The sequence below is a fragment of the Stigmatopora nigra genome, chromosome 6 (assembly GCF_051989575.1).
Source record: "Stigmatopora nigra isolate UIUO_SnigA chromosome 6, RoL_Snig_1.1, whole genome shotgun sequence".
Taxonomy (NCBI): Eukaryota; Metazoa; Chordata; class Actinopteri; order Syngnathiformes; family Syngnathidae; genus Stigmatopora; species Stigmatopora nigra.
In genome coordinates, this window is record NC_135513.1 from 13,976,683 (window position 1) to 13,992,236 (window position 15,554).

The 15,554-nt window shown below is 36.2% G+C and overlaps 1 long non-coding RNA gene across 1 annotated transcript in view; it reads right to left on the reverse strand.

Moving 5' to 3' along the window:
- The window catches only part of LOC144198547 (uncharacterized), a 29,595-nt gene that overhangs the window by 13,431 nt on the left and 610 nt on the right, over positions 1–15,554 (reverse strand). Inside the window, exons 2-3 of the long non-coding RNA XR_013326736.1 lie at positions 12,322–12,416; positions 9,533–9,767 (exon numbers count right to left, since the gene is read on the reverse strand). This is a non-coding gene — a long non-coding RNA (uncharacterized LOC144198547). The remainder of the gene's footprint in view (positions 1–9,532; positions 9,768–12,321; positions 12,417–15,554) is intronic.

Below are 15,554 nucleotides of genomic sequence, written 5' to 3' on the forward strand. Positions count from 1 at the left end.
ACAAAAAATGCATTTTTTGTTGAACACTCCCGTTTTATTGCTTTTTTTATGTCGTCAAATGTGTCTCCAACAATGTTTGATTTGGAATCTCCAAAAATATTTCAAGCATAAGGATTGAGACTGAATTATTTAATCATTTAGTGTGTCATTAATAAAGATGATCATTATATAGTGTCATAATAATTAAAAAATGGACATTGAAGAATCTATGTCACCAAACCACAGTAATCCCTTGATTATCACGTCTTCACTTATCGCTACTATACGTTTTTTCCGCAGTTATTACAAAAAAGTCTGAATTAATTTTTTAAAAACTTCCTTAAAATGTGAAAAAACCCAGAAAAATTTTTTTCAACCATATCTAATCTAAATTAACCACAATATTCAAGAAAATACCATACTTTAATTGTAAACAATGCGACATTCTGCAGTAAAACTCCCAAAAAAACAACCAGATATTGAAAACAAAATCAAAACCAACGCCATCAAGTCAAAGTCATTAGAAGCCAAACAAAAGGCCGTCGTTTATTTATTTATTTATTTATTTATTTTTTAGTCTACGACGAATGATTCATGGACGCTTGAAAGTCGGTCCGAGCGGTGGCTATAAAATTAAATGATAAAATAGTCTGCTGGCGGGCCCGGCCGGCTCAATAAAGCCCCCCAAAGCTCCCACTAAGTACGATTAGTATTTACTGCCCGCGTTGCGTCTCCCCCAAGACGGGCAATATCCGAGGCGGCCTACGACCGACGGGGAGAGAGGGGGCCGCGACGTGGCGGCCTTTGGAGAAATATGCGCTTATGAAATCGTAAATATTATCTCAAAGGCTAATTAGCATTAAGGGCAGCGGCGATTGTATTTATCGGCTTTAGCCGCAATTAATAACTGCGGCCGGGAGAAGATGGCCGAGACGTGTCTGGGGCCGTAAACCCGTTACGTGGATGGAGGTGTGGGGGGGGTGGGGGTCCGAGCCCGGAGGGGGGGGGGGGGGGGGGGGGGGAGTGCGTAATTGTGCCGGAGAATTTTTTAATTGCTCTGAAATGCCGTCCAAATTACGTTGGCTTGTTTTGAAGGCGGGGTAATGTTGCCAGGTTGTGGCGTGGAAGGGGTTTAACGTGTGTTCGTTTTGGCCCCCGGGTCGCTCGTTATGAGCCGGCGATGACGGTCGGCGAGAAGGTAGTTTTGGAAAGAAGGGAAAGGGAAGATGGATCAATGGAAGGTGAAATGAAATTAAAGGGAAGCGATTCTGGAATGGGCCGAAATAAATAGAGGATGATTCAAAGTGGATAGATGAGTGAATGGGTTGGATGTTGATGATTGGCAATGGTAGGGAGGGAGGTAAGGGTGGCAATGAAATGAGACTGGGGTATTATAAGGGTAGTGTGGAAAATATTTTGCACTTAAAGTATGGAAAAATATGGATTAATCGGGGGTTAACTATGGACGACATGGAATTAATTGCGATTAAAAAAATGGACATCATCAATATATATATATAAAATAAAAATCAAAAATTAAAATAATATATATATATATATATATATATATATATATATATATATATATAGTAATGTAAAAAAACTATACATATAAAGAAATAAAAACATAAGAATATATATTATTTTAATTTTTTTACGTTAAATACATAGACACATACCCATTCACACATTCACATATACACATACACATATACACATGTATATATACATACACACACATACACATTCACAACACGTACACATATATACAAGTATATATACATACACACACATATACTATATATACATACACATACTATATATACACACACACATATATACAATTATATATAAATACATACACATATCCACATATACACATGTATATATACATACACATACACATATATACAAGTATATGTACATTCACATATACACATTCACATATACATATTCACGTGCACATACATATACATTTACATATATACATATAAAGTCCGTGCAGCGGGCCTCGGTCGGCCCGTGGGCCATTGTTTCGACATCCCTGCACTATGGGGCTCCACATATAACTTTAGTGGTACTTCTTGGTTACTTTGAATATGGCCGAAATGATGGAAGTCTCACTTTGAGGCGCATTAGCCAAGAATAGCGAATTGGGACGAGCTGTTGTTGCTTTCTTTCCACTGCACGTTTAATGAAATGATTGTCTTTGTAATTTACAAATAGTTACAAAGCCCAAATGGGGGAAAGATAACCAGGGGAGGGGGTCCGGGATGGAGGGTTTGGGGGGTTTGGGGGGGGGGGGGGGGTGTTAGGCAGTCAGCGGTCTCAATGCTAATTATCTTTAATGTGCTTCACTGGCAGTTTTTCAGTGTGGGGCTTGTCGTTGGTTCTTGTGTGGGTTGCTCTCCAGAGGCCCCGCCCCCCCACACCAAACCCCACCCCAATGGCTTCTGGGTAATAACAGTCGAAGGGTCGCCAGGTTTGATTCGGTCCGGTTTAGTCTTGAGTGGATTGTGTTTGTTTGTGGTTGTGTCATTTTGGTTGGTTTTTTTTAAAGGGTTGGCTTGCTGACAAGGGTTGGAATCACGTATTGATTTGAATCCGGATATCGGGGAAGCAATTGTCCCGTCACAGTGACGGAAATGCAAAGTATTGATTAAGGTGCCATTCTTTTAGACACTGTTTTGCTCTATTTTTGCTTTTTTGGTGACAAAAACAATGAGGGAACTGATGGTTCTAAATCTGGTCAAAATGTCGTACTAAATTGGTGTCAGATTTTGTCAAAAATATTTCCATAAAATATCGACATAGTATGATGTCATCATGAAACTGGAAACGTGTGTCAAAGTGACGGCCCGGGGGCCAAATCTGGCCCGCCGCATCATTTTGTGCGGCCCGAGAAAGTAAATTATGAATGCCGACTTTTCAAATTCATATGAAAAGTATAGATGTATATTATATTTCCTGATTTTCCCCCTTTTAAAATAATAATTGTAATTTTTTAATCCATTTTTCTGTGTTTTTAGTTAAAAAATCATTTGTAACATCTAAAAACATATTTTAAAAAAGCTAAAATAAACATTGTTTTAGATCTATAAAATACTGAATATTCAGGCCTTTTAATCCAGTTCGTTTAAATTAAAAAAATCTAAATATCATCTCAAAAATGGCCCACATAAAATCGAATTGACGTTAACGCGGCCCGCGGACCAACCCGAGTCTGACACCCTTGATTTAAATAATTCATCCACTTTAAACCCATTAAGAATATCCGCGCGGACACCTTATTTGATGTTAAAGACAGTGTGTGATCTCGGTTTTTCTTTCAAAACCAGGCGGGGCTTTACTTGGCCCCCCCAGCGACAAAGATCAACGAACTCCGGTGCAAATGTGCCGTACGTCCATTTTGGCTTTTGGTCCCACGAATAGCTTGCTAGGTAGCATCGGCGGCGCGCTAGCTGTCAAAACTTGGACCCGAAAAGTTTCTCTGGCTGGAGAATGACTTTCCTTTTCATGTGAAATTAATGTTGTTTACTCATTTTCTGCAAAGACATCAGTTCAATCTCCATCCGTCCAAGCGGCCAATCGGTCGGTCCTACTCCAAAAGATGTATTTTTCGGTGATGCAAACCCCAGCAACAACCCAAATGAAGCTCCTAGGAGCATATATCATCAAAAAAAACGAGCCAACCCGCGAGCTGAGCGGCAGGCGAGTGAGAACGCGGGTATTTGAATGAAAGGTAATTCGACACGATGCCCTCACGGATGGCAACGAGACGGCCAGTTCGGCCCCCGCGGGCCCGGGAGCTGTCAAATTTCTGCATGCTACTTACTCGGCTATTCAACGTATGCTGCGAGTGGCTCGGGTTGGTGCTGAATTTGATTTTTTTGCTGTTAATGTGCGGGTGACGTGGTTAAAAATTGGGGCATTTTGATGATGGAAATGTGGGAATCAAAACATGTGGGATGTGTTGAACCGGACCATTTTAGATATAATATTTGGATATTTTTTTTAAATAAATGGATTAAAAGAACTGGATTAAAATCCCTGAATATTCAGTTTTTTATAGATCTAAAACAATGTTTATTTTAGCTTTTTTTTAATATATTTTTAGATTGTACAAAATGATTTTTGACCTAAAAACAGAATAAAATATTAAAAAATGACAATTATTGATTTAAATTGGGAAAAATCAGAAAATTTAATACACATCTATACTCTTCATTTTAATTTGATCCTAAAACAGAAAGTCACCACTGATTTTCTTTCCCGGCCCACAAAGAATAATGCGGCGGACCAGATTTGGCCCCTGCCCCGCCACTTTGACAACCCTGTCATAAACTGTAAAATTACTCTTTTGTTTTGAGTAAATACATTTCCATATCAAGAAAAATAAAGGTAAAAGAAACCAAATTTGAGTTTTTTTAAAAATGTTTTTGCTGACATTGGACATAAATCCAAGTGCAAAAAATATAAAACATATCTAAAAATCTATTAAACTACTAATCTACCTATTAATCTGTATTACCTAGCGACTCAGTCATTGTCGTTTCCACGGTCGCTCACACAGAAACGCTCCATTTTTCACGTCTTTCCCAGAAAAAGGAGCAATTTTAGCATCCATCTACGTCACCCAGGTCTGAAAACGATGAGAGAGAGAGAGACCTTGCGTCTGTCTGGGCGTGGGATTAAGGGCCAAGCAAGTATGTATCTGGAGGCTGCACTTGTCCGATAAGTGCACCTGGAGCAAGCTTTCCTCCAAGCCACAATTAGCCGCTCCCTCCCCTGATCCCCCCCCCCCCTTTTTTTTTTAGCCAGCGCCTCCCCTTTGAATTTCATCAGGGGCTTAATTAGTATACAAATAAAACTCCCCTTATCTCCCGCTCGCCCTAATTGGCCCGTCTTTTACGTGTACGTGAGAGAGTCGGGGCCCCTGTAATTAGAGTGACCGTCTTCACCTTTACGTTCCGGGCCCGCCTGGGGGGGAGGCGTTGGCGAGGGGGGCGGGGCTTGGCGCGTTTTGGGATCGTCGCGATAGCTTTAGTTGACGTTATGTCGGTCGGACGGCATTCTGGGTGTTTATCGATGACCTCTATCGGGCGTGCCGAGTTCTCGCCGTAATTAGAGTTCAGTGTCGAGGTGGGGGGGCGGGGCAATTAGAGCTCTTTGTTATTAAACTCCATCTGACTTCTTTGGTTTGCTAATGCTTAGCGGTGTCTGCTGAAATTGGCTAATTGTTTTGTTTTGTTTTAGTGACAGATATATTTTCTACGATTTTTGCAGTATTTTTTTTATTTATGTTTTAGCGTTAGATATATTATCTGCAATTTTTGTGCTAAAAACAAAAACATAATTTTTTAAATTTATAGTATTTTAGCGTCAGATATATTTTCTTCAATTTTTGCGCTAAAAACAAAACATTTTTATTTATTTATAATGTTTTAGTAACAGATATATTTTTTCCAATTTTGCGCTAAACCAAAAAGATTATTTTCTTCATTTATAATAATTTAGTGTCAGATATATTTTTTATTTTTTTGCGCTAAAAACAAAAACAAAAACATTATTTTTTTATTTTTAATATTTAAGCGTCAGATATATTTTTCCAATTTCCGCACTAAAACAAAAACATTATTTTTTTATTTATAATATTTTAGCGTCAGATATATTTTCTCCAATTTTTGCACTAAAAACAAAAACTGCTTTCTTATTTATTAATATATTATAGGGATTTTGTTTGTATATATATTTTTAATGCAGCTACAAATTTCCAATTTAAGTTTCTTACGTCCCTCCTGGCTTCCCTTCCCTTGTGTTTCGAGTTTGTCATCAGCCATTGTATGTGTAATTAAACCCGTGTTCTGGCATGTCTTTTTTGGGAGTATTTTTTTTTGTGTTTTCAATTCGAGTCTGGAATTTTTGGGTGTGCGCCTCCCCTGGTTCCTTTTCCCAAAAGTTAACTTTATCCAAGTTTTGATGATTTTGTCGGATTATTTTGGCATTAAAATACTATTTTCCGATTCCCGCATCCCGGGTTCGACTCGGTTGCACTGCCGAGTTTTTTTTCATGACAGTTATGGGCTTTAACAATCTATTTCACCACGTGATTTTTCTCTCGGCGGGTCTTTTGCCTCTCGGGCCACTCTTTTGTCTACCACTTGTCTATCGGAGGAAAAAAAATGGAGAGGAAAGATCAATGGCGGTGTCGACAACTCTCGCAGCGGTGGCGGGACAAGTGTCAGCTGGAGGAGAGGCAGCCATTGTGCGGGGGAGGGAGGGAGGGTTGAGATCCCAGCCCGGTAGTGGTGGTGGTGGTGGGGTGGTGGACGGTGCAAGAGGCGCACCTCAGCCAAGACAAGAGATCAATTCCCTCCCTCCACTTCACTCTGGGCTCCCGATAACAAGCAAAAGTTGAGGCGGCCCAGGAGCTGTCTTGCCTTTCAAATGTGCATTCCGCTACGCCATTTGCGCAAAGTGACAATCATTATAGGAGAAAGACGGACTCAAAATCTAATCTAATCAAATTTAAGACAGCCTTTTTTTGGAAACTAAAAAAAATGTATCCATCTTGGTTTTTTAGTGACACATTTTGAACATGTTCATTTGCATAATTATTTTTGTACTATTATTTATTAATTTATTGAAATATTTACTTTTTAATGAACTTTTTATTACCTATTTAGGTCTAAAATGTATTTTCTCTCTGTATTCTCACCCTCTTTCTACTGTAACAATAAAATTTTCCAAATACGGACGAATAAAGTAATATAATCTAATCTGTATTATAATCTGTAATCTAATCTGTAATACAATATGTAAACTAATCTGTAATCTAATCTAAACTGTAATCTAATCTGTAATCTAATCTGTAATCTAATCTAAACTGTAATCTAATCTGTAATGTAATCTGTAATCTAATCTGTAATCTAATCTCTAAACTAATCTGCAATCTAATCTGTAAAACGATCTACAAAATAATCTGCAAAATAATCTGTAATATAACCTGTAATCGAATCTGTAATATAACCTGTAATGTAATCTGTATTGTAATCTGTAATGTAATCTGTAATATAACCTGTAATCTAATCTGTAATCAAATCTGTAATGTAATATGTAATGTACTCTAATGTATTCTGTAATGTAATATGTAATATAATATATCATGTAATCTGTGATGTAATCTGTAAAGTAATCTGTAATGTAATCTGAAATGTAATCTGTAATGTAATGCAATGCAATCTCATGTAATCTCATGTAATTCAAATCTAATCCAATGTAATGTAATGTAATGTAATGCAATTTAACGTAATGTAATCTAATGCCAAACACATGCTAGGCTAGGCTAACTGGTCAAACTCACTAAATTGCTCTCAAGCTATAAACTGATTGCTTGTTTATCTCATTGTGCTCTACGATTGGCTAGCCACCACTGCGATAGGCTCCAGCACCCCAGGAAAAGCACTTTGGAAAATGATTTTTTTTTTGGTATCATGTCTTCACCTTGCTTACAGAGCCATCCACGTTTGTTCCTCTTTGTTTCCCAGACACCTGGTGGGGTCCCCGGTGGTCTTTGTCACAGAAGAAAGAGAATGATCGATAAACCAGTTCAACTCCACGTTCAAAGCAAACTCTCTCTCTCTCCCCTCGTAATGAAGCCCCCTTTTTATTCGCCGCAAGTTTGTCTGAAACATCAAACAATAAATTGGCCGCCGCGGCACCGTAAAATATTTAGATGTATTGACTGTGTTTGAGAGAAAAAAAAAAAAATAAGAAAAAAAAAAAAGACTCGGACCGTTTTATGCTGATACGTCGTGATCGCTTTTTTGCCTTTGCATTTTATCACATTTTTTTTCCCCAAAAGAAAAACCTCAAAAAATAATCCGACCTGCCAATAAATATGATTCAACGAAGCTTTTTTTCTGCAAAAAAAAGATGTTTTGTAACCGCCTGGCTTTGTTTTTCTTTACATTTTGATTTTTTTTTTATTAACTGTGACGGGATATAAAATGTTTAAACTAGTGATCTGATCACATGACCAAAAAAATACATATTAAATAAGTTTTTTACTTAAAAAAAAATACCAAAAATTGACAATTCAGCACTTTTTAAAAAGACAATATTTCTACTTAATAATTTGCAACGTTTTTTGGTGATTAGCAAAAAAAAAATGGATTTAATATTGGATAACGTTGTTCAAATTAGAGGGATTTTTTGGTTTAAAAATTATACATTTACTCAGTTTTAGATAAAGAAAAGTATGCAATGGGGACACTGGTATTTTGAACTTTGTATTCCTGTCCCAGTGTGGCAGAAAACCGTCTTTTTCAAGACGACCTGCTTCTCGATTGGATTCATTTGGACAAATGATGGAGCTGGAATAGGAAGACTAACCTGATTAAGCGTCTGCTTGGCTTCAATAATTAAGTGGCGCAACTACAATAGATGCTTTGCAACACACATTTCCATCCATGACAGATCTTTTCAGTAGAAAATAGACAAAAAACGCACCATAAAACGACTTAATGAAGGACAATTATAATAAAAAATGCAACTGATGGCAGTAGATGTCCAATTCAAGCTTATCATTATTATTAAAATTGTTATCTGTATTTGTCAATTGAATTTTCTCTCCATATAAAAAAATCCATTTTTAAAATAAATGTCTAATCAAAAGTATTTTTGTTGTTGTATCGTTTTGGTCATACTTTTACATTTTTCATTAAAAGAAATTATATTTTGACCTTTTGACCTTCATAGACGACCATTCATTCGCTGTTGACCTCCCACTTTAAAAGGATTGGACATTTCCTGATGACAAACTATCAATCAAGATCTTTCAATTCCCAGCATAAGGAAGATTGGACACTACATGATTGGACGCCACACGATTGGACCCTGCACGATTGGATGTCACACTAATGGAGACTGCATGATTGGACGCCACATGATAGGACGCCACATGAATGGACACCACATGATTGGTCGCCACATGATTGGTCGCCACATCATTGGACACATGATTGGACGCCACATGAATGGACACCACATCATTGGTCACCACATGATCGGACGTCGTATGATTGGTCACCACATGATCGGACGCCGTATGATTGGTCGCCGTACAATTGGTCGCCACATGATTGGTCCCCACATGATTGGACACATGATTGGACGACACATGATTGGACACCACACGATGGGACACCACATGATTGGACGCCACTTGATTGGACACTGCATGATGGGACACCACATGATTGGTCACCACATGATTGGACACCACATGATTGGACGCCACATGACTGGACGCCACATGATTGGACACTACATGATTGGACACCACACGATTGGACACAACATGATTGGACATCGCATGATTGGACGCCACATGATTGGATGCCACACGATTGGACATCACCGACAGAATGAAATATTTGCATTTAGAGATTTGATATCCACTTGAATTAAATTGAGATAAGAATACCAACTTCCGAGGTGGAACTTTTCGGACTCTCGACATTTTCCTAATTGGACACCGAGTGGTACTCACTTGCCTGGCCGCGAAACATCTGCGCGATCGCTCATGCGTCCGGCAACGCGGCGCGACACGACACGGCGGCCCATCTGGCCGGCCGGAGGATTGCGTCATCATCATCATCCCGTCCATCCAGGCCGTTGGTCTTCCGGCACGGCACCTTCACCCAAAGTGACAAGCGCCTTCCTCGTCTCCTCTCCTCCGCTGGCGGACGCGGCAGGGCGGCAGATGCCAGGCCGGCCTCTGGCTGCTTTGGAGACATGGCAACAAAGATGAAACTCAACTCGTAAAGGATGAATCATCTCAGTAAAAAAAATCCAGATTATTTCATATTTTCTCATAAAATCTCACATTTTGTGGCATCCAAGAAGTCACATGAGGCAAACATAATAAAAAACACAAATATATATACATTAATTTGCCTTAAAAATGACATAAATAAACTCAGAAACCCAGAAAACATGAAATATGAGTTCCATACACTTTTTGCATTGAAAAAAATCTCATCTGAATTTTTTAAAATTTAAAACTATATTAATATTGGTCATTTTTATCTAAGTTTTATAGGCATAAACCTCTAAAATTAATCAAAAATCAATTATTTTCTACATTGATTTAGCTAATACCACCAAAATTTGATATCTGCAGACCCTGAAAAACTTTAAAAAATAAGGAATGTCATGTTTTTAATAGCATAATTTTATGACTTTTCTCCAAATATAATAACTAATATTACTCAAAATAATTCCCCCAGACTTGACATCACCAAAATATGATGCCTTAAAAAAGCCAACAACTTCATATTACAGAAAAATAAGCAAAAAAATGACTGTCTCACAATTTCAATATTTAGTATGCAAAGTATTCATCATACTAATATGCTAAGAATGTTATTATAATTAGTATAAATGATTGTAAGGAAGGTACATTAGGTTTTAATTTCATTAAAAAAAATTGAATTTTCAGTGATTGAGCTTAAATATTTGAGTAATATTTTACAAATTTAAAATCTTGATGCTGCTAATAATACTAAGATAGCCCAAAAAAATAAAAAGATTAGTTAGTTATATGACAGAAAATTAAATTTAAATACATAAAGTATTTGATTTAAGAATAAATAAATGTCAACTGTACAGTAAATATGAAATTTAGGGTAAAAATTGAAGGTTAAAAAACGTATTCTTTTAGGGTAGAATTAAAAAATATCATATATTATGCAAAAAAAATCCTGAAAAATAAAAACAGTCCATTTTTTTTAAATCTCTAAAAATAATTTTATAAATAGACAAGTGGCATCCATTTTGTTTCCAATTTTTTTAAGTGATTATAATTGTCTTTTCTGATGATTTAAGTTGAATTCATAAATTTGGAAGAATTCTCAGCTAATGCAAAAAAAATAGTTAATAGCATTAATAGTTGATTTTAGTATCTGTGAATTAAGGATTCCCCAAATCTTGCAAAAAATATATTTTTAAAAACCGAGTTAATTTCCAATCAATATTCTGAAAACCAAAATATTGATATTAGTATTCCATCTGTAAGGCATCCCAGATGTTCCCTTTCTGCTTTATTTGTCCAATTCTCGCATTAAAATGTGTCAATCCTTTCATATTTCATGGCATGGTGGAGCAATAAAAGTCTTAAGAGAGATTCATATTTCATCTGAAGCATCACTAGAACGTGTCTTGCTTATTATTTCATGTTCGACTAAACGTGCGACATGTCACTTGCCTCCCATGTCATGATATAACATTAACGTCCGCTAGGTGGCAGTATGATACTTAAATCTGAAACCAAGTCACATCAGTTTATTATTCCAGTGGCCTTTTTTTATTAGGATTTATATTTTAAACCCCGAAAATGATATATAATGACTACTAAATTCTCATTTTGAAATATATATAGTTTAATCTTTATTTGTATTAACCTAATGGCTGCCATTGACGGGAATAGACGTCCAATCCTCTTGAAATAGGAGTCGATTGGACGTCTATACCTGTCAGAGTGTGTTAAAAAAAAATCATTGTATTTTTAATTTTAATTTTTAATTACATTAAAAACTCCATAAGGTTTATAAAACAAAAAAATGTAAATATTTAAATATTATTTTTCAACTTTACTTTGTTTTTTGAGGGTTTAAAATATTTTTTTATATCAATGCAAGGGAATATTTTAAATTACACTGACTGTAATATTAATTTTGATTTGTATAACTAAAATTATATATTTTTGTCAAATTCAATGACATTTCTAATTCCAAAATGCTACAAAAAACACTCCCAAATTCATATTTTGCAACAAACTGTCTAATATCCCATTTTTTTTAATCAAATCAACCTTTTTACCAACTCCACAAGGTCAACAAAAAACCCCCAAAATTCACGCAAATATTAAAACACCATATTTTAACTCCACACACCCTCAACTAAACAATTTATCAATTCCTTCAAAAGAAAAACTCAAGTTCAAACCCCCATTAATCCACAAAAAACTCCATAAAAACCTACCCTACAAACCAATAATCAGAAATTCCCTATATATATAAACCCCCCCAAAACACATTACCGTAAATAAATGCTTTAAGACACAACTAAAAGAAAAATAAATAAATTCCACTCCTCTCAGAATTAGAGATATATTTCTACGGGGAAGAAGTGAGAGAGAAGGAGGAGGTTTATAAAAAAAAAAAAAATCAATTAGTGTTAAATTTATTCATGGATTTCTGGCGATCAATGCGTGGTCCGCTGTGAGGGGCTCACTGGGACCCGGTTCATCCCAGTTAATGTGTTTGAAGGGGGATTTACCATTGATGTTGTTTTCTCTTGCCGGCAGGTCAAAGGCTAGCAAAGGAGCTGTCACCACCGACACTGGAACTGCCTTTCCGTTACCCACAATGCACCTGGACGCAAATACAATACAATCCAATTACAAAACAGAATTTGTCAATCAAACCATAGATTTCAAAAGAAAATGGACTAAAAACATATTTTTTACATTTAGAATAGAGATTTATCAAGAATATTTTTGATTGATGGAGAGTGGTTAAGTGGAGAAATATGGTTAAATTTTGATTAGAGAAAAAATGAATTATAATTTGGTTTTGGGGAAAAAGTGAGGATATTTTTTTTTTAAATTGTTGCTGTGATAATATTTACTTTATTGAAATGACTGCAGGCCAGAAAGTTTTGTTCTGCTTTTTTTGGGTTAAAAACAGGTTTTATATTTTATTAATGAGATTAATCATTTATTTATAAAAAAGGAAGGTAGGTTAAATTAAGGGCTGGTAAAATTATCACTTTTTTCTCTTTTTTTATAGTTGGGTGATATAAAATGTGTTTTCTAACATGCTAATATTTCTTATTTTTTATATCTTAGTCTGTGTGTTTCAATATTAATCATTTTAGGAGTCAATCAGGTGCTAAATTTCATTAATACTTATATTATTAGCTTTAAGCTAGCTGGAAAAAAACATAAATAAAAATAAAGAAATGCACACAATGTTCATTTTTTTTAGTGTCAGTTTACTAATAAAGTTTAATTCAAACTGAGTATAAAAAACTATTTTTGAGTGTCTTTGCAAAATCTGCCTAGCAACAATCAATTGCCAAGCCCTAATATACATATTTTTTGCTCCTAAAAACATATGTATTAATCAAATTACACTAAAACATAGACAAAAAAACTCTGTAAAAGCAAAATTAATAAACTATACATGATATTTTCCACCATGCAAACCATTAAACTTTATAAAACTCCTAAACAAAATGTACTATTTAATGTGGTTTCCCCTATATAACCTACAAGGACTCCTCACTTTATTATTATACCCACATGTGAAGTAATAAATGACGCACAATGAAATAGAATGTAAAATATGTAGTGGCACGCTATAAGAAGTCACGCTCATTTATTCACATTTTATTTGATTTACAGTGTGGACATTTTCCTTTCGGGGTGTTCACAATTTTGAGCTCCAGAAAAATGACTTTTTTTTTGTTTTTTTTACCATCAGCATACTAAAAAATGTGGTTGCATTTAAAGAAAATATCATCCATATTTTTAGTTCTGACATCCATAAACATTTAAGGAAATAAATGCAAAAATGTGTTATTTTTCTTCCTCAGTTCAGAACAAAAAAGGTCATATAATAGACGATGTTATCTTTGTACGATGCTCAATTATCAACATAACATATTTCATAAATCATAGCGCAATCCTGCTCTGCTGGCCTAAAAAAAAAAATGCAAAAAAAAAAATCATTTTTCCAGTTTTTTTCTTTTAATTGGCTCCGATTCTCTCCGTTTTTAATTGACCTTTCCTGACCTTCTCCTCCCCGAAAGCTCGCACGCCGCTTGACGCCGTCTGCTAAAAAATAATAATAAAAAAATAAGCATAACGGCGTCGGCGTCCATTTCTGAAATCATTTTTCAAGGCCGTCCTTCTCGCTCTTCGTATTGATTTCAAACAATTTTCGCACACGGAGTGATATTCCAGGTCAATTAGCCATATTTGCCCATATGCAATTTTTATATTTGTATTTTTTTTGATAGATTCGCTCCCCTCGTATTTTTCGTTGCATCCCGAGGCTGCGAAACTGCACTTTTGGCCTGGTAGCGATGCGTATGTTCTCGACGGAGCTTGACATTTTGATCCGCAACAGAGACTAAATGATAAACGTTTCCTTGTAAATACGTTTGCCTGCGGGAGGGACGCTTTAAATAGGCCGAGGAGGACTTTTTGCAGCTCATCTGGAACGTACAAAGCTTAACACGTGCTAAATATTGGCGACCTCGTGTAGGGGGTGACACTTGTGAGTCATAAAATTAAACAATTAGCATTATTTTTTTTCCTTTTTTCTCATGGATGGTGGTTCAAAGTGAATTATTTGATGGTTATTTTGTTTCTGGGTTTGAAGTACAGCGCGGTTGCCCTTGTTAGGGTCAAGGCGCTTTCATTTGGAGTCGTTTATTTGGATTCCAGACGGATGGTATCACAAGTGTGAGATTGTGTCCACCGCCGAGGATGAAAAATACATCCTTGATAGGAATGCTATGAGTAGGAATGGCAGAGAAATTGTTTTGGAGAGATTTTTGGGGGTTTCTGCAACTGGAACGGTCAAAGGACGTAAAAGTAAAAGCAGTTAAAACATTTTTGTCCATATTTTGTCTTATTTTGATGTAAATCTGCCAATTAGTTAGCAATTTTAGAGAATTTTAACTCCTGAGCCATTAAAAAACAGATATAATAGGCCATTTGTGCAAAAAAACTCACCTGTGACCTGTTTTAGACTCTCCAGTCGCCAAGCCACGCCCCTATATACCTGGAAACCCAGTGCTCCGCCCCTTTTCCACTGTTTTTATATAAAAACCGACATTTCTTTAAAAAATAGCCCATCTAAAAGATGACGTATTACATATTTTGTCCTATTTTTATGTAAATCTGTCAATTAGTTAGCAAATGTTATCGAATCATAACTCCTGAACCATTATAAAGCAGTTATAATGACCCCTTTGTAAAAAAAACAACAATCTGAGACTATTTTAGACTCTAGTCCCCAAGCCACGCCCCCTTTACACCTGTAAACCCAGTGCCACGCCCCCTTTTCCACTCTGTTGTATTGAAAAAGACACATTTCTAAAAAAACAGCCTATCTATCTAAAATATGATGTATTACATCCCAGTAAAAATGCTCACTGCCAATGGCACAGAAACATCATTCACTCCCAGTTCAAAAGAATTGAGCTACAGATGTTGTGATGTCGCTTTTGCATCCTCAGTAGTTGCACGGGAAGAAGATCTGGGAATGTATAATTCATATGCTTGCATCTGGGATAACGTTACGCCTTTTATCGTAGTGTTCCCACATCGCTGATAATATTTAGCGGCGTCTGGCTCCGGGGGAAAACATGGTTTCTTGTCACATCCTTATCAAACGACTGTTTTGTTCCTTCCTATTTTGCACTCCGGGCCTGTGATCCGTCACATGTGCGCTGCATCTCTGCTCTGTACGAGATCAATTGTGATTGTACTCAATGTG